General features: G+C 41.3%; 1 protein-coding gene and 1 long non-coding RNA gene across 3 annotated transcripts in view; one reads left to right on the top strand and one right to left on the bottom strand.

The window, feature by feature from the left end:
• Positions 1-15,269, bottom strand: part of PRICKLE1 (prickle planar cell polarity protein 1) — a 106,913-nt gene extending 91,644 nt beyond the window's left edge. For both annotated transcript variants that reach the window (XM_074942185.1, XM_074942182.1), the window contains exon 1: positions 15,031-15,269. The gene's annotated coding sequence lies outside the window, so the exon portion shown is untranslated. The remainder of the gene's footprint in view (positions 1-15,030) is intronic.
• A 182-nt stretch (positions 15,270-15,451) lies between these two features.
• LOC141986854 (uncharacterized) overlaps positions 15,452-25,215 on the top strand; it is a 159,568-nt gene continuing 149,804 nt past the window's right edge. Inside the window, exon 1 of the long non-coding RNA XR_012639376.1 lies at positions 15,452-15,498. This is a non-coding gene — a long non-coding RNA (uncharacterized LOC141986854). The remainder of the gene's footprint in view (positions 15,499-25,215) is intronic.

The following is a 25,215-nucleotide window of genomic DNA, read 5'->3' as shown; positions in this document are numbered from 1 at the left end:
TGTTAAAAGCTTCTCTTCTCCCACCTGTACAGAGAGGCCCAGGAAAACCTGCCTGCCCACTTGTGATTTGTGCAATATGTATCTCGATATCCCACAGCCTAAATTCATCTTCCTAAAGAGTTAAGGCCATTTACCCAATTCTGGTCCCACTGAAGGAAGTCAAGGGCAAAACCTCCCAAACAAGTCTAGTATTTACTGATTTCTAGGACTTACCATGTTAAACCTAAGTTTAGACATGCTTAAACTCTGAAAAAGTATACAGGAAAAAAAGTGTGTAGTATATTCCATTTGTTTATGCTCATTATTGCTTATAAAAAGTGTGTTAATGTAAATGATATTTAGGCTATGGAACTAGGTTAGCCATTTTTTTCTGTAGCCTGTCTGGCACAACTCTCTGCTGCCTCTGAAGAGATTTAGGTTCAGATTGTTTTTTTTTTTATTTCTCTCCCCTCCAACGGGAACCGTTAAAAATGTCAGTGTCTCTCCCCAATTCCCCAGCCTCACATAACTGGCACTGCACTAAAAATAAGCACGGTCACATTCCAAGTTTGTTTAAGAGTGCCACCTAGTGTCTTCTTGTTTACTATTTTTGACTGACGGGGACTCTTCATTAAACAGCATTGCATGGGGCATACTTTGCTTTGTTTTCTTGACAAAGCTATATTCTGGATTTTGTAGCTCCATTTTCAGACAATTGATCTTTTCCCACATATACAAACACTCTTGTTTTGCCTGTTATGACACTTAAGGGAAATTGATTGTACTTTATGTACTTGAAGAAAGTGTGTTTAAGTCATTAATCTGGAAAGCTATAATTTATTAACCTTTGCCAAACTATGTAATGAAATGTAGCCCTTAAAAGCTACCTCATGCCATCTCCCTTAGTGTGACCTCATCCCAAAAGCAGATGGATAGATAAGAGAAACTTTCAGTGGAAAAAAATGTGATCTAAGATCAACCGGGCTACACTGGAAATCAATAATTACCAGTTCCACTACCACAGGTCTTGCTCTCACCTGTTATCACAAATAAAATAAAATAAAATATAAAATACTTCCTGAATAAAAGACCTCCAAAGAAAAGCTAGGGTGCTGCAGGACATTATGCTTGTTCATCCAACTTGCCTTACCGGATCTGACCAGTGGCCCATCTAGTCCAATACCCTCTCTCTGAGAGCGACCAGCACCCAATACTTACAGGAAAGGTGCAAGAGACCCATAGCATGCAGGTGTCAGAAAATCTCACCAACCTCATGAAGGTTGCAACCTAAAATCAATTTCTAACCACTAGGAATAAATACTAACTTGAAGTTTTATATTTTTCCAATACTTAGCCATGAACTATTATAACTCTAGATAGTCTGGTTATCCATATATACATCCAATCCCTCTTTGAAGGTTGCTAAATATTTGGCCTCAACATCATCCTGTGGCAATGAGTTCCAAAGTCTAATTACACACTGTGATGTAGTAGGGGGCACTCTGCTCTCCATGTTAGTACTGAAGTAATGCCCTGACAAGGGCGTGGAAAGAGTTTGCTATTGGATGTGCTCTTTTTAAGATGAGGCATAAAATATGATTCTGACCATTAAGGATTCTATGGTTATTTGCAGGAGTGGGGACACAGTATTGCTGTGTTGCAGCTGCAGTACTTGTATAGTAAGTGACATAATGCCTCTGTGTGAGAGGCTACGTGTTATTTGGTGGGATGCTCTGCTTGAAAGCTATGGAGTTTGCATCGTGCCAGATCCTTTGGTTCTGGCTGGTGATTGATTTATGATGAATTTTTAAATTTTATTTTAATGTTTTGCATTATTGTAGTCTATGGCATTCAGATGCTGCTCAGACACATGCTTTATGGAGTGAATAAAGTGTGAGCATTGGTAAAGAGTTTGGAGTTTGTTTAGGATGAAAAGCACATACAGAAGTAAAATATTATAATACTTGGCAGTGCAGCTCCAAAATTTGTTTACATCTTTGTTCAAGAGATGGAGCTCAAACAAATAAGCCATCTTTCTTATGATAGTTTAAAACTAAGTCTCCACTCCATAATAGCCCAAGATTTTTGTATCTAGTTAAGTAGCATATGCTTTCAGACAATCACACAACAAAATATAGTCTGTTGGCTTTAGTTAGAAGTTTTTAGCTGACATTTATTACAAAATAAAAGCTATACGTTGTAAGGGTCACATTTTCAAAATCACTCCCCTACAGTACACCCACGAAACATGCACGTGCACCTGGAGCCCGATTTTCAAATGTGCCAAGCACCCAAAGCACCTGCTAACTGTAATAGGAGCTCTGGGTACCACACCCCTCTGAACGTGTGTGGCCTTGAGGTAGCTGACCAAAGAAGTGATATTTTTAATACATATGCATGATTTTCAGTCACAAGTTTAGGGTAATGTTTTCAAAATGTCTACATCTAAGTTCCATGTGAAGAAAGCTTGAAACAGTTCCCAAGAAACTAATGGGAATGATTCACTTCCTAAAAGACATGTTAGGGCTTATTTCAGCCCCAAAATGGGCTCTGAATGCTGAGCTGGCAGAAGTTCCACACCTTAGGTTCTGCATCTATTAAAGCTGCTCCCTATTTGAAAGGGTACTTTCTCCTAGGTTCTGCTGGCTTTAGCCTTTGAGCCTGCCCATATGTGCCCCCTTTTTCAGGGGCAAAATCTCATGTCACTCAGTCCCATATATGGGGAAATTATTTACTGAAATAGCAGCCAGGATTGAACTGAGCTCATCTTAGTGTGCATGGGGAGAGAGCTAGTTTCCTCCTCTTGCTGCTTAATAGTTAGGCAAGGCCCTAGAATAGATTTGTAATGGGCTGTGCAGCCTGAAAGTGACATCTAACTGGCGAAGAGCCCTGAAATTGAGATATCCAGAAGAGAGTGTGTTTATGGGGCAAAGGCTCCTGCATCTCACGTAATGAAAAGGCAGGAGAGGAAGAGGGAGTCTCACCAATTACAGGCAGGAACCACCACAGTCAATAGCAATTTTTATGCAAACCATGCCCCAACTCCAGTCCCCATCCATTTAATTGAAAATGCTAACACCAAATAGTCCATTGCTTCAGCCATCTTATCCCATTCTGAGTCACTTTACTGGCTCCACATTGTCCTTGCCTTCAAGGCCTACCATACAACACAGATCCCAATCTATGTCTGGTCTAGTCTCCTTTCACGTTCTCTGCTTCCAACAACAACCACCACCTCAATACTCCTTTTCTTTCTCGCAGACACAAACATGTAAGTGTCTTGCCATTCTGTGCCTTATGCATGAGAGTCACTTCCAAAAAACCACCCTATCGGAGCCTACATATTCACCTTAACAAATCACTCCTAAAATATGACTTCTACAGCATGGCTTTCATTACAAAAAAGTAAGACCTCACCTCTGAGCCATCAAGGTTAATATTTAAAGTAACTACTTAATCATTTCTGTAACTTGTGTTTCTCTCCTTCTGATGAAGGTGTTTTCCTCACTTGGCTGTCACGTCCATCATTTGGACTGTGAGCCTATTTGGGGCAGGAACTTGTCTTCCGGTAGGTCTCCTGTGAAGCACCTAGCATATCCTGTAGGAATAAAATCATAACAATAGCAAATAGGAGGGAGAAACACCTCAGTCCCCAAATGAAGGTAAGTTTTCTGTTGCAAAAAAACAGCAAGAAAACCAAAAACCCCACAAACTCTTGCGTGCACGTGGCACATCCCTTTTCCCTGTCACCACTCCATGCCAGAGGAGCCATCTGCAAGTTCTACTGCACGTACCGCAACGTGTACAACTCGGCCTAGGCTCCGTCATCGTGGTGCTGCAATACCAGGCAGCTAAATACCAGCAAATAGTGAAGCACTGTCAACAAACGATGGACTTTGCTACTACGAGGACCAAATGCCTAGGCACTAGGATTTTCCTTTGCACTACTAACCAGATATACATTAGAAAGTTATATTCATACAACTAGAGATCATAAAAATTGGAAATCATATAACTATGAAGGCAGACTTCAGTTGTGTGACACCTAGATGGGCACACAGTGTTGGAAGCTTCGGTCTGAGTTTCCTGCATTTCTAGTGTTTTGGTAAATTTTAAAAAAATATTCTATTAACAGATACTCAGCCCTAAGAAGATTTCTGCTTGGGAAATGCACAGTGCAACATTCAGTTACACCTAACAGCAATCTACAGTCTAGACCGGGGGGTCAAACTTTCTGGGCCGAGGGCCATATCTATATGGGGAAATTGTATGCAGGGCCGGGGCTGGGGGTTGGGGTGCGGGAACGGGCTCAGAGCAAGGGATTGGGGCAGAGGAGGAGTGCGGAGTGTATGAGGGGGTTTAGGGAAGGGGGCTGGGGTGCAGGAGGGGTACGGACTGTGGGAGGGAGCTCAGGGCAGGGGGTTTGGTTGCAGGAAGTGTGTGGGGTGTGACAGGGAGCTCAGGGCACGGAGTTGGGCTGCATGGGGGTGCAGGGGGTTCAGGGCAGGGAATTGGGGTGCAGGAGGTGTGTGGGATGCGACAGGGGGCTCAGGGCAGGGAGTTGGGGTGCACAGGGGTGTGAGGTGCAGGCAGAGGGCTTAGGGCGGGGAGTTGGGGTGCAAGGGGGTGTGAGTGCAGGCAGAGGGCTTAGGGCAGGGAGTTGGGGGGCAGGGTGCAGGAGGGGTTCAGGCTTCGGGGTGGCAGCGGTGTGCACCAGGACCAGGGCAGGCTCCCTGCCTGCCTGCCCTGGCCCCACGCTGCGCCACTCCGTGAAGTGGCCAGCATCACACCCCTGCACAGCCCCTGCGGGGGGGGGGCACAGGGCTCCGCGCGCTGCCCTTGCCACGCCTCTAGGTACCTCCCCTGAAGCTCCCATTGGCCGTGGTTCCCCGTTCCCAGCCAATGGGAGCTGTGGGGGGCAGTGCCTGGAGGCAAGGGCAACGCGTGGAGCCCTCTGCCTCCCTGCCCCACCCCAGGCCCCAGGGATGTGGTGCCGGCCGCTTCCGAGAGCGGTGCAGGGTCTGCGGCACCACAGGGGGCAATCCCAGGGGCCGGATCCAAAGCCCTGAGGGGCCAGATCCAGCTCGCAGGCCGTAGTTTGCCCACTCCTGGCCTAGACTATGTCAAAACTTAAGGAGTGAATGAGAAGATCCTGAATAATGTGCTGTTGATTTTCTAGGTTTTGTATGTCAAATATTGGTTTTATGCTAATAAAATTTGATGCAATACCGTGTGTCATCTCTTGTGCCATAGAGTCCACTTGTAATTTGCCACTTTAGAGAAAAATCTTTTCAAATTTACCAATAGATCTTCTCCAAGCTCAATCACAAGATGACTATTTTTATTATTTTTCAACGGCAAAACGGGCAATCAAAGCAAAGTTTCAGTTAGATGAGGTATATTATGTTAGTTTTGAAAAACTAACTAGTGGTGAAGTTTGAATCTGCTACAGTGACTAATGAATGAGGTGAGTGTTTTTAAACACACACATGCACAAGTCATAGTTTAGCATGAACAGGTTTTTATAGCACTGCTGTATAATCCCAGTCAGTGATTTGAGTACTGATGCTCTATTGAGGTCATAGTCTACTGCCAAAAAGTACACAAATAGCAGCATCAAGCAAAACCTATGGCAATGGTGAGATTTTTGTAGATGTTCAGCAGTCACTTCTACATTTAACTGCTCAGAGAGAGTCTGAAGATGAAAACAAGTTTTCCAATTATAGAAAAGTCTATGTGAAATAAGAGTGTGAATGTAAGGAGACAGCAAACTCTATGGTGCTTTTATTTGGGCAGAAGTAGTGCTCCATCATTTCTGACTCATAGCCGTTTCAAGACAGAATTGTTGGAGAAGAGAGCTAATAAAGTGATAGAAAGGGGCACAATACGCAGAATTACAACTGTATACATAGTTACTCCAGCACAGTCTCAAGAGTTACCCTCCTTTGGGACTCTGTACGGAAGTAAGCGCAGTTGACTCTCTGCTGGATGAGATCCTAGTACAGTAACTATTTTAGCGTGTCTGTATTGCAGTACTAGCTATTAATTTCTGAAACTGTACTACATACAATTGGCAGATTAGTACCAAAGTCAGTCATTACAATAACTGCTATTAATTCAAAATGCTACCACCAAAGTGCTACCACCCAGTTTATGACTGGTCGAGTCTCCTTTCACGTTCTCTGCTTCCAACAACCACCACCTCAATGTGCATGTGTGTGTTTAAATACTGCCTCCCTTTTCCTTCTTTTTTGGCTAGGGCAGTCATAACAGAGATGTTCTACCTCCTAACATTTCCAGCACTGTTTATATATTTCATTATATAGAATGGAATATGTATGACAGAAGTATGGAAACTAATATTTGCATAATAAAGTCATAGTACGGCATTAAGCAGTTTTAGATTAACCATAAATACTTAAAAATAGTAACTGGATGCCATATTCTCTCTCATCCAGTTTTGCATGGCTTTTCCATCACTGATTTCAGTGGAGTTACTCCGATTTATGTCTTTGGGAGAGGCAAATCAAGCCCTATGTGTTTAAAAGGACACTGCAAACATGATTCCTACAATTCAGGGGGAGAGTTAAAAGATTAGTTCATGAACTGCAAAACAGGCTGCGCCACAAGTGAAGACAGGAGAAGAGGCTCCAGTCAGACAAAGTCTGAAAGCTTTGGATAAGCAGTATTGCCAAGCCCAAGTGTTCAAAATTCGTGCGTCAGGCCCCAAACATTCATGGGATTAAAAACCTCATTATTTTAGAGCTAAAGCCATTTTTAAAAATGTATTATTTTTGCAATTACCACAAGACTCTCATAGTCAGAGCTGGCAATGCTGGGTGTGAGAGCTCTTTTAAGGAAAAGCTGTGTTCCATAAAGGCTCACTCCCTGATTAGACAGGATGAGATATTCTGAAATCTTTCAAGATTTCCATTTTAGGGCACCAACACCATAATTGTCAGCCTTTCACCTGCGGAGATCAAGGGTAAGTGAGATCAAGTATGGAAAAGTCTAAATGAATTACGATCACAAAACTACTGCACAGGTTAGAGCTACTTAGGCCTGTTTCATAGCTGAGTTACTCCATTTATACACCAGTGAAACTCCACTAAAGTGAAAAGAAAAGGAGTACTTGTGGCACCTTAGAGACTAACCAATTTATTTGAGCATGAGCTTTCGTGAGCTACAGCGGATGCATCCGATGAAGTGAGCTGTAGCTCACGAAAGCTCATGCTCAAATAAATTGGTTAGTCTCTAAGGTGCCACAAGTACTCCTTTTCTTTTTGCGAATACAGACTAACATGGCTGTTACTCTGAAACCGTCCACTAAAGTGAATGTAGTTACTAAAGCAGTTTACAAGTTAAGTAGTTCAGTAGCGCCTCTGGATCCTCGTTTCTGCTTTAGAGATTCAGAATTGGGGCTTTATATAATAAGATTGTTTGTCAGGAACAAGGTGTACTAAGAGCTAAAGGAAAGAGGTTGCACTGTCTTTTCTAGCATTGTACATTCTCCCAGGCCTCCTCACTATCATTTCATAACTATATAGGATTCTTCCTTAGATTAATGAGAAGGAAGCATTACAGATGCCACTGGAATCTTGTATCCCCAAGTCCCAGTGATGGCATGCATACATACATGCTGCCTTTACACTTCCAGGGCCTGATCCCACAAGGCGCTGGACACCGCCCTTGAGGTGTTGAGTGCCATCAGCGGGACTTGGGGGCGCACTGTAGGAAGTACATGAGCCAATCCTGAGAGGTGCCTTCTTACTCACCACATTGCTTAGATAAGCAAAATACCCAATCATTCAGTTCACACTGTCTGCAAATTTAGTACACATTGAGCTTCCTTCATATCTATAATCTAATCTATATCTGTGTCACCTGATCACTGATTGCTGTTCAACATCCATCCAGGCAAACCACCATATTTTCTTCAACTGGTGTTTCACAGTAGATGCCTACTCTGACCCAAACCTGCATTGGGTGTTTGAGGGTAGGAAGAGCAAGGCAATTTACTGATTAATATCTTTAAAAGCTGAAAGTAAAGTAAGTTCCCAGGACCTCAGTATAGAGGAAAGTCTGGTTTACTTTCAACGCATTTGGCAGCACTTGAGGACATTTTGTTGGCTATTAGCCTGCCAAGCTGTTTAGGCTTATAGAAGAAGGAGCACAAAGAAACTTATATGATGAATTCTGTTAAATATAAACATATCTTCTGTATATTTTATTTCCTCCTTCTACATACACAGAGCGCTAAATCACTTCAGTCCTAGGATAAATGGGAACTCAGTATTTATCACTTAGATTCTTTCTCTAAGCTTTGCAAACACGTCAGAGGGCTCTCACAATGAAGTTATCCATACGATCATTATGATGAACACGCGTCAGAAAGCAGTTCAAAATTCTTATGAAACACATGTATCCTGCTACAAGAAACATCTGAGATTCACTAACAAGATTCCAGACTGAACTATACCCCGGTTAGCAATTTGTATGCGTGCACATGCAGACACACACACATCCACGCTCTCTCTCCAGGCCTGTGACTAATACATATGTCTTCTCACAAAAAGTCATTTTCTTTCTTAGCATATGCTATTTTGAAAAATATCATCCCAATTTCTGAAACTTATACTTTTACTAAAAAAGACAAAACAAAAAACATTTGGTCCTCTGAAGATCTAACTTTCCTGAACACGGCTTAATCGCAAGTAATTATATAGAATGCATGCACTTTTGAGATGCAAAATTACTGTGGGAATTAAAATGCTGTGTTTGAGTGCAGGAAAAAAAAAATCTTCCCCAAAAAACTTATGTAGCGGTTTGCTTTCAACATAGCCTACTCATTTTTAGTATGCACATGAAAAAAAAAAAATCAGTTTTTATTGTGGTTAGATGAGCTGACCCACACATGAAGGTTTTTAAAAAGCTTTCAATTTGTACCATAGTTACCATGTATTTGTGTCACCACCGCACTGAGCTATGGATGGAGCAGCTGTCTGGCTAGCCAGTGTGCTCAGCTGGTAGAGAGCAAGTGACTGTGTGGCTAGGCTAATCTCTCACTGAGCTAGTGCTATCTCTTTCACAAAAGGACTTAATTAATGTAAAGATAATATCAGAGTGTAATGGATAAAGCTGCAGAATTATAGTGTTAGTGTCAAAGCAAGTTTGTGCTCCTGTTATAAAACATCTCTTCAAGACTGCTCCACAAACAGATCAAGTATTTCACATTTTCCCATGGAAAAGATTAAAAATAACTTCTGTGGCATGGGTCATTTTAAAGATTCACTGACTAATGTTAGCAGATTTTTTTAAGTTTCTGATTAAAATTAAAAAGTTACAAAACACATTTACTAACAAGAATAGTGACCGTCTTTAGAACAAAAAAGTGCCCTAAAACGAGGACAGGTGTAAGAATTCCAGACCATCTGACAAAGCTTTATACCACGTGTTCAGAATCCTGTGTTACTGTATTTTAAACACCTATAGTTAGTGACCAGCTGTCCACAACATCTTGGGAGATGAAGATAATTTTCAATATGGATTCCTTTTAAAAAGTTAATTTTTGTAGAGGGATTTGAACATATCACATCTTTAGCCTGATATTTTTTCTTTTTAAAACCAAACAGCACATTGGACTGTAATATACCACTGATGTTTAAGGAGCCATTGGTTCAATATGGCCCATTAATTATATTGTATATGGACAACTTTGACTTTTCCATGCAGTGGTGCAAAGGTTAGAAGTGCACTTAGATTTGGAAGGTGATAGTCACAGAAACCAAGCCCGAATACCATGGTATATTGTGGCTACTTGATACAAGATTATAAAAACAACAACATTGAAAAAGGTGTTATAAAAACATCACAAGAAACCAAACAACTTTTATTTAAATTAAAATCAATCATAATCCGATTCTTGGAAGGCACTTGGAAATGCTTTTTGGCATGCAGTTGCTTCATGCTGCCAATAGTGTGTGTAATTGAAAACATTTCATACAGAATTGTTACTAAAGTCAAAGAGCGTAACTGCAAGCTGTGGGATCTGTGCCTCAGATAAAAGGACAGCTGAATAAAACTTATGCGTGGAGAGTGCTTGTAGGTCTATGTATGCAATACTTTTATCAGATTATTGCCAAATTTTCAGACTTAGAGAGTGAGAGGAAGAGAGAAGGAAAAATGAAGGAGAGAAGCACACAAAGCAGCAAGAGTTACAGAGTGCTATAAATCAACGATTCAGACACAAACCTTAGACAGGAATACATGACTTCAGTACCAGAACAACTGAAATAACACAGCTACAGCTCCACCTTTAGTTGATGTGTAATCCACTGGAAATGAAAGACTTGTCTTCAAAAGTGTCTACCACAGGTTCACTGGTAAGAAAAACACTCTCAGCTGGATTGGTCAGTTGTTTTTCAGGAACATTTTGAACCAGCATTATGGTAACATTTAAAAATCAAATGGACCCTTGTAGGCAGAGTTCCAAGAAGAGCTAAATGACAGTTGCTAGCTAGTTTACATAGGTATTTAAAAATGTTTGTGTTGGCTCATGCCTCTGTCTCTTGAGATTTTTAATTCAGTTTGTATATTTTAAAATTTTCTTGTAGAAAAATAACCCTTGAAAAGGCTAATCAATTCATGCTGAGCAATCATTCCATTTTTCTAGAGGCTAAAGAAAAGTGAGTTTAATGTGTTTAGAGTGAAGTCTAAACAAGCAAACAATACAAAAAGACACAGAACAAATTATTACAGTCCCCTGGAGAATTTTTTTTCAATAACTGGAAATATCTTTTGACTATGGACCAGCAACAAAAGAACAGTCTCTGGAAAAACTGTGTAATTCTGGCAAATAGTAAAGTGATCTGATTAGTCTATCTTGGTATCTCTGCCAGAAATGTCATGACATCAGTGTGCTATAACTTGTAAAACATGTTTCTTCCCACCATTGCTCAGTCAGTAGGTGGGGGAAGGGAGAAGGTTGACTCAGAGTTACAGCTCTCTCCTTCAGACCTGGTCCTTTCCACTATAAGTCCTCAGTCCTACAAACACTTGGACTGTGTCTATACTACAGCCTATGTTGGCATAACTTATGTCACTCAGGGGGGTGGTTTTTTTACACCCCTGAGTGACATAAGTTACACTGACATAAGTACCAGTGTGCACAGCACTATGTCGGCAGGAGAGCTTCTCCCACTGACGCAGGGCTAGTCTACACTGGCAATGCTAAAGCAATGCCGCGGCAGTGCTTTCACATGGCTCGTGTGGTCGCGGCAGAGCTCTAAAAAAAACCACCTCCACGCAGGGCTTGGCTCCCAGCGCTGGTGCACTGTCTACACTGGCGCTTTACAGCGCTGAAACGTGCTGCGCTCAGGGGTATGTCGAGAAAATTGCCAGTGTAGACAAGCCCACAGCTTCTGCCGCTCGCAGAGGTGGGTTTTATTACGCTGACGGAGAGCTCTCTTCCCTCGGCATAGAGCGTCTTCCCCAGATGTGAAGCAGTGGCACCCCTGTATTGGTGCAGCAGCACAGCCACACCGCTGGCTGTGTAGACGTGGCCTTACGCATGCAAGTAAGAGCTACTCATCTGTGTGTTTCCAGTAGCTGGGCCAAACAATGAATGGTTTATCACTAGAATACACTAATGAACTATAGTTAAGCTCAAGTTTACCTCAGTTTAGAATGATTGTAAACAGAAAATAGTTAATGTTGGCTAACCAAATCAAATACTGCTGACTTACCCTTCTAGGAAAGTTATAAATTCAAGATATAAGAAAGCCAAGCGGTCATTATGTAGCCTGCTCAGAAACAAGGGAAAGATACTATGTTGCTATTCTCCTTCACCTTAGGCAATACTTGACCACAGAATGATTCTCTTAAATATTTATGAAGTGATCGCTTTATTATTGAAATATAAAGGAGCAATGGCTTTGGAGACTGTTCTTTCATGAATCTCTAGGCAGAGGCATTGATGTCTTTACCTGTAGGCCACATAAGGTAAAAGTCCAAGACAACACTAAGTGGTCAAAAAGATTTTTTCATACATTTTAAAAAGAGTCGCAAAAAATTAATTCAGTCGTACATATATCATGGCTCTGGTTGCCTGGATACCGTGTTTAGTGAATTCTTGTGTTTACCTGAAGTTGGTCTGTTTATCTATTCTGTATTAGGTAGTTTGTACAGCATCCACCATCACCATATTCTGTAAATGCCATGCTATTGGGAAAATACTTTAAATCTTTGTATCTTCATCCAAGGTATTAGGAAAGGGTCAAGCCAATCACTCGGCAAAGATACAATAGGAACTAACTCCATACAAGCTTATCTTATGCAGTGTTTCAGTGGAAAATAGTTACAGAGTAAAACCCATCTGATTTTCATATGCCAATTAAATGAACAATGCCAAACTCATTTAATCTCTTTCTAAAAACAGAGGGGAAGACAGACCAAACAGAGAAGTTAGGTCATTAGTGTGCCAAGTCATTCCTCAGGCATCTTTTTTACATATAAGTTATTAAACTTTTAGAGTATAACAGCAACCACCACCTATACTCTTCAAACCATTTACATTTTCTTTTTTGCAAAACTGTTATCTAGAAGGCAAATACTCTAAATCCACTCTTATTAAAAGTTATAATTAACTAGTCTACTAGAAAAGACAATCTTTCCAGCACACAGACTGTTCTTTCACAAACACTGAACGATATCCTTTATGCCACTAAGATGGAGAATGGACTATTTAGAAGAGGGAAATCAACAAAATTCTGTATTTGTGCAAGACAAATCCATGCACAGTTCAGTGTTTTACTTTTAAGCTGATTGGAATTTTCTAGCCATTTCCTAGCCTTTCGAAACATTAGAATCTTCTCTTGTTTATGCAGACTTCATCTTGCTTTTTTTAAAAAAATTCTAAATCAAAACAGATTTTTTTTAAACAATTACCTTTTTCAGAGTTATCAGACTACAGGATATTAGGAAAAAAACAGACTCCCTTGTTGCTTTTACTCACATCTGACTCCAATCTTAATAGTTCAGCTATTAACCCTGTAAGGGCTTTCTCTCTCCCTTCCTGCCCCCCCACAGCTGATGTTACAATTTTTATGCGGGTGACCAGGCTGACTCAGTACAGCACCCTTTATTATACAACAATGGCTCCATAGATCTTTGATTACAAAACATGATAAACTCTTTTAGCTCATCTTGACTTTTTGCTGTTAGAACTGACAGACATTCTGAATTTTCAATAGGCAAGAAAAGTTGTTAATTAAAAGTCATAGTTTTCAGCTACATGACAAAGCATGGAAAATTGAACTGGGAGTAATGTTAGCCATTTATTTTTGACACCTTTTAGTTTTCACATGTAGGGAATATGCATTTTTAACCTTTAAATCCTCTGTATAAACATTCTTGGAGAGCTTGTAAAATATCCCCCACTGAGTTTCCTGACTCTCCAGTTGATGGCATTTAGAGACACTGGTACTAGCAGAGCGCTTTATTTTGCTTTCTTCAGTCCCCAGCTGGGGTACAATGACAGATTCCTGTCCAAGACCAGACCCCGCCACCTTAAGCTGAAACCACATTGAAGGCACACTGAAATGAACCCAACCAGACAGCAAGATAAATGGTTGCTGTTTATGTTTAAAATCCCCTGGTGGGAGTAAATATTGTTTGAGAAAAAAGGCTTGACAAATATTCATCACCCCTTCAGAGCTCTCTTGAGGCAGAATATTTAGCGTAAGTTAGGGCTGTATTTTAGATGTCTCTCTCTAGCTGTCACGAGATTGTTTTTTTCCTATGGAAGAGAGTCTGAAAGCAGACATATTGCATGCTGAGGATAGCCAAACAAGGTTGCCCTGTCCCATGGGACTGGAATACACTCATGATAATAGAAGGGAACTGAAACATTGACACTTAGTTGAGGATAATGGAGAAAGCAAAGGCTTAGTGGAAAAAGACCAGTTGTCACCCAAGTGACAGGCAACAGCTGAGCTCACACATCTGGAGCCTGAGTCAGGCAAACACTCTGAAACTCACATCCATCTATAGTCTTGGGTGCTATAAAGAGAGACGGAGCTCTCTATGCTACAGTTGTACAAAATACACTAACATATTTAAAATTACACACACACTACAGCCGTGGTAATACACATTTCTAAACTGTCTCTGTATACCAAAACATGTACATGTGTGAAGATAAAATGTAAGCACAACCACGTCTGTGTGTGTAGAACTAAATGAATAAGTAAAGCATAAATCACAGAGACACTTTGATATAAATAACCTCAGATAAAATCCTAATCTTCTGCTCCCTTTTGTCCCCTCACAGTTTGTTGTTTTGCTTTTTGTTTGTTTGTTTGTTCTGCATGCAGGGCACACACATACATTCAAGCTAATAATACATGTATTTGGAGTGCTAGTTCAGATTCCACTTGGGCAAATTATAACTCAGTATGGTGTCAGCCCCCAAATTATTTCCCCTCTCATTTAAGACTCTTCAAACAAGTTTGTGGACAATCTTCCAGAGCCTCCTCCCATACACAATAGTGCCAGGTTAGGCAATCCAATAACCAAGATCTGTTTGGTTTTTCGTCTGCAGAAATTTAACAACTTCGCGCTGCATCCTGAGTCCCAGGTATGTTAATAAGTAACAGATTTGGGCTTTTACTTCATTACTGTTTATGGAAAATTTAAAAAAAAACAGCACTGAAAGCTAAAAAAACTCACCACTTCGAAGACAATATTTTAAGGAAACAAACTGAGGCGGCAGGCTTCTAAAGATATTAGGCTGGGGCAGCCACTAGTTGCTTTCTGCCTAAGTTAGTCGCCTCGCTTCTACTCCGACCTTTCGGGTCCTGTTAAACTAATTAAGTCTCTCGAGACATTTGTAGGTGACAAGACCCGGGGGGGGGGGCTGACATTCCACACAGCACATTCCCCTCACCCCCCAAGACTGCAAAGTGGGAATCTAATGCAAACAGTCCCGCTTCATACAGACAAAACCGCACTTCTCTCCCCTGCGGGGGAGAGCAAAGCAGAGCTGCCACTTACCCTCCAGGAGAAGGACTTGGGAAACACCGCAAGGTATTCCTGGGCGGGGGGGAAAGGACCAGTCACATTTAGAGCAAGGGAGGCAAGTATCCCCTGGAGGGAGCCTGGCTTGGCTGCTCCTTTCTGCCTGGGCACCCCAGGGAAGTCAGTGCAGGCTGGAGAGACGCATTTCCCGCAGAGAGCAGGGAAGGGTTTGCTGGGAGCGTGTCAGGCTAGAAGTGACCAAGCTGCGCCGCTGCTTCTCCCCTTATTCCCTGACGGGGCTCAGGCGCTGCCAGCCCGGTACGGTGACATGAGCATTCCACAGAGCCCATTGGCTGCAGCCGGCCGCTTTCTCCAATCGCCGCCGCGCTGGGGGTGCCGGCAGCTCCGAAAACCCGGAGGGCTGGATTTGCTGACCGGGAAGGACAGGCCATTCCCTGGTACCGAGAAGGCTTCGGAAGTCCACGCAGATCCCAGGCAGGGCAGGTTTGCAGAGTGGGGGGCGGGGAGGCGCAGAATGTGCTTTTCGTGATTCGTGTGTGTGGTTTTCGTGTGCTTTCAAGGGGCATGGGTTTTTGGGTGTAATCAGATTAAATACATTGGTGATTAAGTTGAGCAAGAGGAATGTTAGCTGGCATTTGAAGTTCACTGAGGCACAGCGAAAGATCTGAAGTGCAAAATCTTCCTCTCTCCCCTCCCGGTTTTTTTGTTGTTGTTGTTGCTGTTTTAACAAATGATGCTGACGGATTTAAAGCCAGGAAAAGGAGGGAAAGACTCACATTCCCAATTTCCCTTGATCAAACAGGGCTCTGCAGCCAATTACTCGTCTCTGTGCCTCCAGCATCCACTTAGCGAGAGAAAAAGTTAATTAAAACTTTTTCCACTGATCTATGCAGAGATGTGCGAGTGCGATTAAATTTGCTTGGGGGGGGGGGAGGGTGTGTTCGTATTTCGACCACAAATACATCACTGTCTCTGACGTGGAACATTACTTGTAGTAGTAGGCAGAGGCAGGAGAGCGTGGTACAGTCATTTTTCATTCCCTTTTCTGTGTGAAGAGGATGTTTGGAATGCTTTAAAATTCCATGTTAACTGCCATCAACTTCAAAGCTATCTCTAGCTCATGCTGGAAATTACAGACAAAATCGAAGTACAGAATGTATGACATCTCAATAGATAACTAAATATCAGCTTTTAAAAAATACAGTAGACTTTAAACTGGCAGTTAAGTAAATTAGCATACATTTTAAAAACAAATTTACTTATGTTACTAATAACACTTCAGATATTTTAAAATCTCATTTAATTTTCAGCATTCATGCTTTTTTTTTATGTATTTACGTTCACTTCACACAGTTTGGGCAATAAAAATAGCAGTTTTCAGAGTAGCAGCCCTGTTAAGTCTGTACCCACAAAAAGAAAAGGAGGACTCGTGGCACCTTAGAGACTAACAAATGTATTTGAGCATAAGCTTTCGTGAGCTACAGCTCACTTCATTGGAGGCAACACGAAAGCTTATACTCAAATAAATTTGTTAGTCTCTAAGGTGCCAAAAATAGCAGTGTCAGTTTTACATTTGTTTATAGTCAGTTTTAGTTTAAAGTTATCCTTCACTCACATTACAGGGAAATAGTTAAATCCAAACTAAAATTTACTAAATTAAAAAAAACAACATTCTGAATGAATTTCTATTAATATTTGATTTTATAAATACAAATGGGAGGAACAAGTGGTTTTGTTTTAATGTAAAACTTAAATTTTGATTTATACATGTCTGGCAGTGTCTCTTTATAGACTTTCCAAAAAGGAGAACAATTTGAAGTTTAAAAATGACAAAATTTCTTTCCTGATTTCAGCTACCTTTGCTTTTCCACTGTTAGGGAGTGTGTATGATCATCTGGAAGTCAATCTGGTCAAAATAAGTTTATCATGTCTGAAAAAATAAAAAGGTAACATCTCATGGGAAAGCTATCCTAGACTAGATATTTATTATCAGTGGTGTTAAACCTTGTAAAAGAAATTATAAAGTTTAATAGGAAGTGTAAATATCCATGTTTTGCTCTTCTGTTTCAATGTTGTCTGGAGATAGGATCAACATCATATTGCTCAAGTGAACAGATCCTTTTAAGGTTTCTCTAATTCTGAATATAAACACCTGCAAATTACATGTGTATCCAAAAAGAAAATGAAGACATCTGTCTCTGCCCCCTCACACCCACCCCTAGAAACTCACAGGAGCTGGTCACCAGCACTTGTTTCAGCAGAATGAACATCAGCACTTCTCCCAAAATGGAAAAAAAAACCCAAACCCAAAACCATTTGTACTATTTTATGGAAAAATGTGAAGGATGAAGAAATTAAATAGACGTTTAACGGAAATACTTTGTAAAAGAAGGAAGGAACAGTTGATGAGGACTGATCAGTACTGTTTGTTCCCATTTTACTATACCTGCCTTGTGTTACGTTCCTTCATGCCATCCATTCAAGCATTTCTGTAATGCTTATCTCTGTAATATCTAGGCACATTCAGACCTGTGCTGCAGCATTACATGGCTTCCTTCACCTATTTCTTCCCACTTTGAGCTCTGATTATATAGGAAATAAGGTTGCTTGCTTTTAAATGGCAACCCTTGTTTATGGTTCTTCTTACAGTCATATATTAACAGATCTGAATCTGGAATGAACTGTTGGGCTATCTTGCTCCTAAAGATTTTATGACTAATGCACCCTTTTAAGTCCTATATCTGTTTATATTACACTCAGTTACAAATGCCTCTCATTAAGCTATAAACCTTTAGCTTCTATTTAACCCCATGAGTAGTCTGGGTAGCTTGCAAATGGGTTTACCCATACTGAGGCCCTACCTGTAATGCAAAATCTATCATGTTACTTTAACAGTGTTATTACAGGGTTTGGTTTTCCCTGTGTGGACAGAAACAAACCATGTCTTAGCCACATTAGGAAATGTACTCTAATCTTGTTAAAGAGATTGAGGTAGATCGTCTCCATGAGATCCAGAGAAGTCTCTCCTGGCACACAGATACTTGTGTGTGGAGGGGTGGGTGGGGGGTGGCAGGAAAAAGGGGCACACGTTATTACATCCCTGCAACCATTGGTAAGGGGAAAAATGCAGGCCAGAAGTGCAAACACTGTTGGAGGGGCTGGGATATGTCCCCCCAACCTTTTAGTACTCTCTTAAAGCAGTAAGAAAAGGAGTACTTGTGGCACCTTAGAGACTAACAGCGCTGTAGCTCACGAAACTTATGCTCAAATAAATTGGTTAGTCTCTAAGGTGCCACAAGTACTCCTTTTCTTTTTGCGAATACAGACTAACACGGCTGCTACTCTGAAACCTGTCTTAGAGCAGTGTTTCTCAATCTTTTTAATACTGGGGACCGGCTTGCTGCCTTCCTAAACTGTTTCAGAGACATCTTGTGGACTGGCACCGGTCCACATACCAGTCGTTGCAAAACACTGTCTTAGAGTACATCTACACTGCAAAAAGAAAACAAAAAACCCCAACCCCTCTCCCACAAAACCCCACGGCAGTGAGTGTTAGAAGCGAGGTCAAATGACAGGCTAGCAGGGTTCATGTTGCAGGGTTAAAAATAGCAGTGTAGATGTTCCCTCTTGGGCTGGAGATTGGGCTCTGAGACCCACCCCCTTCTCTGGATCTCAGAGCCCAAATGGGCTATTTTTAGTCCCATAACTCGAACCTGTGTCTGTTGACCAGGGCTCTCAGGCTGGCTGGCGTAGGTTGTGGTTTTTTTCTTTTGCAGAATCATCCTATCCCTTAATGTATCTCTCAGCATGGCTGCTAGTCTCCTGCATTCTCAGTACTGGTCCTTCTGACGTTTTTCATGTTGTCACACCTCTGATGCAGCCTAAGGCTCGATCATTTTTTCATGTCATCCCCCTGCCTTTTGGAGGGAGGTATAAGACGTAGATGCATATAAGGGAGTCCCTAGCATCAGATTATGCTGGTATCATTACATATCTTAAACATTTATGAAAGAAAACAACTATAAATTACAAACAGGCTTCTGTGCAGCTAGATTCCTACTTTGTCGCCTTTGGTTACCAGAGACCATGCCCTGTATGGAACTCTGTTATCTTCATAGGAACATCTAGTGTGTGAAAAATATACTGGAAGTAAACATATAATTACACTTAACAGTGTTGCCAACTGCCATAAATTTATCATGAGGAATGTGATTTCTGGCCCCTGCTGCAGGAGCTCTTGCAAAAAACATGACATGCTCCATGGCTGCATATGATTTTTGAAATGGAGAGAGAAAGAGAGAGACACTCCCTTTGCCCCCCACCCACTATCCCCTTAAGCTTATGAGAAAATACATTGAGCTTCAAGCCAGGACACCATCATTTCTAGTTCCTGCTCTTTCACTAACTGCTGTTCACATGTTTTATTATCCCACTTTACAGAGATGACTAGTGAGACTTTGCACAAGGTCAATTCAGACATAGAAAAGACTAGAACCCATATCTGTAACGTAACACAGCCAGCGCTCAGCTGCTTTACCAGGGTACCTTATAGAAGGGGCATGCCAAATGATGTGCTTGTGTAACCTACACTAACACAGTGAGGAAGTCTACCCAGCAAAAGCTGTGCTAGCCTACCCAAGTTAGCTAGAATCGAGATCCATGGGTCTGTGCCAGGCTTGTACTACCTACTCACTGAAACCCACCCTGCTGTCTTACTGCTACTGTTTACCTGCACTAGCTGGATTCAAGCTAGTTCAGTAGGCTAGCCCACACACAGCTTTTGCGGGTAGACTTACTCACTGTGTCAGTGTGGGTTACACAAGCACATCATTTGGCATGCCCCTTCTATAAGGTACTTTGGTAAAGGAGCTGTGTAGACATACCCAGTATGACTTTTGGTCACCTTCCACTGGGTAAACCATATGTGGGGGTTTATGATTGTTACTGCCAACATGCTGTCATAAATATAAAGGGAAGGGTAAACACCTTTAAAATCCCTCCTGTCCAGAGAAAAAACCCTTTCACTTGTTAAGAAGCTAGGATAACCTCGCTGGCACATGACCAAAATGACCAAAGAGGAGACAAGATACTTTCAAAGCTGGAGTGGGGGAGAAACAAAGGGTCTGTCTGGGTGATGCTTTTGCCGGGGACAGAACAAGAATGGAGTTTTAGAACATAGTAAGTAATCTAGCTAGATATGTGTTAGATTATGATTTCTTTAAATGGCTGAAGAAATAAGCTGTGCTGAAAGGAATGGATATTCCTGTCTTTGTGTCTTTTTGTAACTTAAGGTTTTGCCTAGAGGGATTCTCTATGTTTTGAATCTAATTACCCTGTAAGGTATTTACCATCCTGATTTTACAGAGGTGATTCTTTTTACTTCTATTAAAATTCTTCTTTTCAGAAACTGAATGCTTTTTTCATTGTTCTTAAGATCCAAGGGTTTGTGGTCACCTATGCAAATTGGTGAGGATTTTTACCAAACCTTCCCCAGGAAGTGGGGTGCAAGGGTTGGGAGGATTTTGGGGGGAAAGACGTTTCCAAACAACTCTTTCCCAGTAACCGGTTAAACATTTGGTGGTGGCAGCGAAAGTCCAAGGGCAAAGGGTAAAATAGTTTGTATCTTGGGGAAGTTTTAACCTAAGCTGGTAAAAGTCATCTTAGGAGGTTTTCATGCAGGTCCCCACATCTGTACCCTAGAGTTCAGAGTGGGGAAGGAACATTGACACATGCTATGAAAAATAGTTCTTTAGCTCAGATGGCAACATCTTTTGTTCTTACATCCAAAGAGCCTGAGTTCAGTTACCACAGATGACACAAACCGGGGCTTTGTAACATTTGGCTATGTTGTCTGTACCCACTGCCCCACACTTGGCTACCAGACCCAACCATAGACAACAGGAATCCTGATGTCCAAGATCCCACTGTGCTCTCACAAATAAGTGTTTGTTGTGTCACCCTTTATGGCATATCTACACAAAGGATACTAACATGCTTCCTACCTACCAGTTGTTTCAGTAGCTAAAGTGGAAGAAGTCTGTGCTGTGGTGCTGGAGATTGTGGGTTTATGATGCTTCTGAGAGATCGGGGAGGGGTGGGGAAGAAAGAGAAATTCATGATTTTTTAATTTTTGTGGTTGGAAATACTAAGAACCAGGGGAAGGGTAGGGAGTCATGGACGCAAAGGGCAGCCCACAGATTGTTCAGGACCCATATTGCTCTTGAGAGATTCACGTGTTGTTGGGGGGTGGCGGGGGGCACACCAATTCGGATGGAACAACCATTAGGCTGGTTAGGACCTGACCTCATGGATCTTGAAAAGAACCAACCTTTCCTTCTGGTATTGTGGACCCACTTTTTCACATGCCACTCCTCTTATAATGGTATCACGTTGCCATTGGCTCCCTACCCAGTTGCCACTGATTATCTTTATCTACAGAGCATAGAAAAACTGGACACAATACTCTGGGTATGGGGAGTTAACACTGGATAGAGCACCACTGAAATCTGCTGGGCTATCAGCAGAGCATGCTGCAAAGAATGACTGCTCCTTGGAGATTGCTCCCCAAAATGCCTATCCTGTTTATCCATCTAAGCTCTTACATCAGTGCCCATCACCACAGAATCTGAGTCTGGAGTCCCAACTGCATAGTCCATGCACAAGAGCAATCAGGGTCTCCATAGGAAGGGGAGCAGCACACTGTGAAGTCACCACCACTCTCTCTTCTTTTATAACGTCCTCCCCGCTACCATACACTAACTATAACCACAATTTTTTTTTGCAAAAATAAGGATGTGCAAGTACAGAAAACACAAAACCAAGTTCCTTGATGTGTGAAAATACAGAACCCTCCAAACCTTCTTAAATGTCACTGACATCACTGGATGAATTATTCTGAGTGCCTGGGGCTATTTTCGATATGCTTTCTGTTCCTGTTTCAGATGGTGGTAGGAAAGTAAATTAAACTTTAAAAATATTTGTAATTGGAAAATGATTTCAGTTAGCTGAGGCAGATGCAGTTTCAAGATACATCTTTATGTTCCAGCTTCCCTCTAACTATAGGTTGTGGAAGCCTGGGTATTTAAATGACTGCCTGGGGGGGGGGGTTGTTTTGTTTTTGTTGTGTTTGTTCTTATAAGCTGTAGGGTTGAAATAGTCGCAATGTATTTGCTGCTTATCGGCAAGCCTCTACTCCTGTGAGTGGTCCCATGGGAGTAATGGTTTATATAATAACCTGCCTACTGCCCACTATGGAAGTAGATTTATGTATTCATTATGTATTAAAATCCAATAGTTTTGTGTTCTGATCTCCAAGAAGAAGTAACAGGAAGTTTATATGAAATCAAAACCAATTACCAGGAACCTCCAATAATGTAACTTTCTTGTGTGTATCCCAGATTTGGAACCCGACTTCAGGTAGCTGAAGACTACTATCAAATCCCCCCTCACTCTTCTCTTCTGCAGACGAAATAACCCCAGTTCCCTCAGCCGCTCCTCATAAATCATATGCCCAGTCCCCTAATAATTTTCGTTGCCCTCTGCTGGACTCTCTCCAATTTGTCCACATCCGTTCTGTAGTGGGGGGACTAAAACTGGACGCGATACTCCGGGTGTGGCCTCATCAGTGTCGAATAGAGGGGAATAATCACTTCCCTCGATCTACTAATATGCCCAATATGCTGTTGGCCTTCTGGGCACACTGGGCATATTAGCTGGGCACTGGGCACAAGGGCACACTGCTGAGTCTCATCCAGCTTCTCATCCACTGTAATCCCTGGGTCCTTTTCTGCAGAACTGCTGCTTAGCCAGTCGGTCCCCAGCCTGTAGCGGTGCATGGGGTTCTTCCTTCCTAAGTGTAAGACTCTGCACTTGCACTTGTCCATTTATATAGGGCCTGATGCAATGTCTATTTAAATCAATTAAAATACTCCCTTTGACTTCAGATTTCTCATCAGATTTCTTTTGGCCCAATTCTCCAATTTGTCTAGGTCATTCTGGACCCTATCCCTACCCCCCAGTTTAGTGTCATCTGTGAATTTGCTGAGGGTGCAATTAATCCCATCATCCAAATCATTGATAAAGATGTTGAACAAAACCGGCCCTGTGCCAAGTTAGGCACAAATCTTCAAATTCTATTTCTCATTAAACAAATTTATTTCTTTTGTCCATTTCCAACAACAAGCTCACTCATCAGTTCTCTTGGTGGTTTAGCCCAGCCATCTCCTCTGGGTCTCATCGACATGGACAACTTGGCTCAGATGAAAACTAAATTGCATTGTTTATCTTACAGACAAGTATCAATCATGCTTACTGGACTTGCTGTTTTGCCCTAGGTACTCTACTCAGTTGGGTTAGCTGCAGTGACTTCAAGAGCAACTTTGCGAACACATCCTAGAGTTCCGGTAAGACTTCCAGCTGTTGGTGACATTTGCTCAGTGCCTTCTGGGAGTCTTGTGTAAACCTACAGGTATTGTGGGAGTAGAGGCTAAACTCCCAGAATTCCCCCCTGGTTCTAGAAGCATCATCAGAATACCATTGATAGCTGTTTTGTAGACTAGTAACGTGGTATCCTGCTCCTCAAGTGATCATGAATGTCTCGCATTCCAGTGTGCTGTCACATGTTGAAAGATACATGTTCATAAAGAAGAAAGGACATCCATGTGCAGAGGATCCCTTTTATGTGCAAATGGAGGAGGCATGAACTGACCCAGTGTTCGCAACCCAGCCTCTGGGATAGACAACCACAACATAAAACTAAATATAAGCAAAAAGTGAAACTTACCAGTCTATTTTGAAGATGAGTGAAATGCAAAAAACATCTGAAATGTTTAAGATTACAAATCCTTTCAGTTTTAACAATTTCAGATCAGTAACACAAGCAAGGGAATTTATTGTTCAGAATTATGTGGCGCCACAATCTGCTCTCAGCTAATGTCGATTTACACCAGTAAAGTTAACTTGAGTTACTTTAGACTTATAGCAGTGTAAATGAGAATAAAATTTAGACCATGATCTGTAACCTGACAGTGTCCAAATGTTATAGGTGAGTCTCAACATGGAATTTTTTTCAAGTTAATGATAGATGGGATATAAGCTCTTGTCTCTGCCTCCCTTTGTCTCACTTGAAGTTGAAATGGGGCGGGGGAGGAAGGTAAGAGCAGATATTTTCTCCCTGTACAGTATTGTCATGTCCTCTGTGTGACAGATAAGAAAGCATCACTTCTCACTGAAATCATCTATTGGTATGTTATTAGACAATACAGTGATAAAAAGACCAGTGCCTTCTTTACACTAACTATTTCAACTTGTGGAATTTCACCAGTAGTGAATTGCAGCTAGGATGTTAGCTAGTGAAGATAAGGATCTTGTGAGCAACATTATTAAGTTATCAGAAAGAAGGGAGACTACCTCTGGCTAAACCAGTAGAAATTATGTTAAACTTGTCTCAACTAGAAGTCATCCTTTCCCCATCGTATACATTTCACTGGCCTCCAGATACCATAAAAAATGTAAAAATAGGTATTTAAGCAAAACAATATTTATAGGCTTCCATCAAATCTTTTCTTCCTTTGTTGTTAAATTACATTTACTTACAATTAATATCCAAATATTGATTTTAAGAAGCCGGCCTGTTTAGAAGTTAAGAATGTTACTCTATTCCAAATACACGCTATTTGTCCTTTTCCATCTTCATAATGTCACAGCTATGAGTCCTAATGTTGTCTTGATTAGTTTTTGTTGCTTTGCATTACAGTCTTAACATTATTTAAACATAATTCATTATTTAACCATGCAGGAAATCTTAATCTTTTTACTTAAATGTAAATTACAAAGTACAATCACTAAACAAATTGATTGAATACCATTGATTATTCATCAGATAATTGTGGCAGATCACGTAATCAATTATTCATCATCCTTGGAAAAGGAGAATAGAGGACATGAGGAATAAAATAAGCCGCAATTAAGATAAAATACTATTGGATTCCATACCGATAATTCCTTTTCAAATTACAATTCTTGCAATTAAATCAAAGTGAAATTAAAATGTGAGTAGTCTGATTGAGGCACTCTCTGAGTAATGATTGTACAAAGAATGTAATCTACTAGGCCCTAGTCGCATATGGTGACATAGATGACATATTTGCTGCCTGAAATGTTTTCTATTTTTCCCCATCTATTACTCCTATCAAATGCAAG

The sequence above is a fragment of the Natator depressus genome, chromosome 1, assembly GCF_965152275.1.
Source record: "Natator depressus isolate rNatDep1 chromosome 1, rNatDep2.hap1, whole genome shotgun sequence".
In the NCBI taxonomy this organism is placed as follows: Eukaryota; Metazoa; Chordata; order Testudines; family Cheloniidae; genus Natator; species Natator depressus.
The sequence above is the reverse complement of the archived record's forward strand: the minus strand, read 5'-3'. Positions and strand labels throughout refer to the sequence as shown.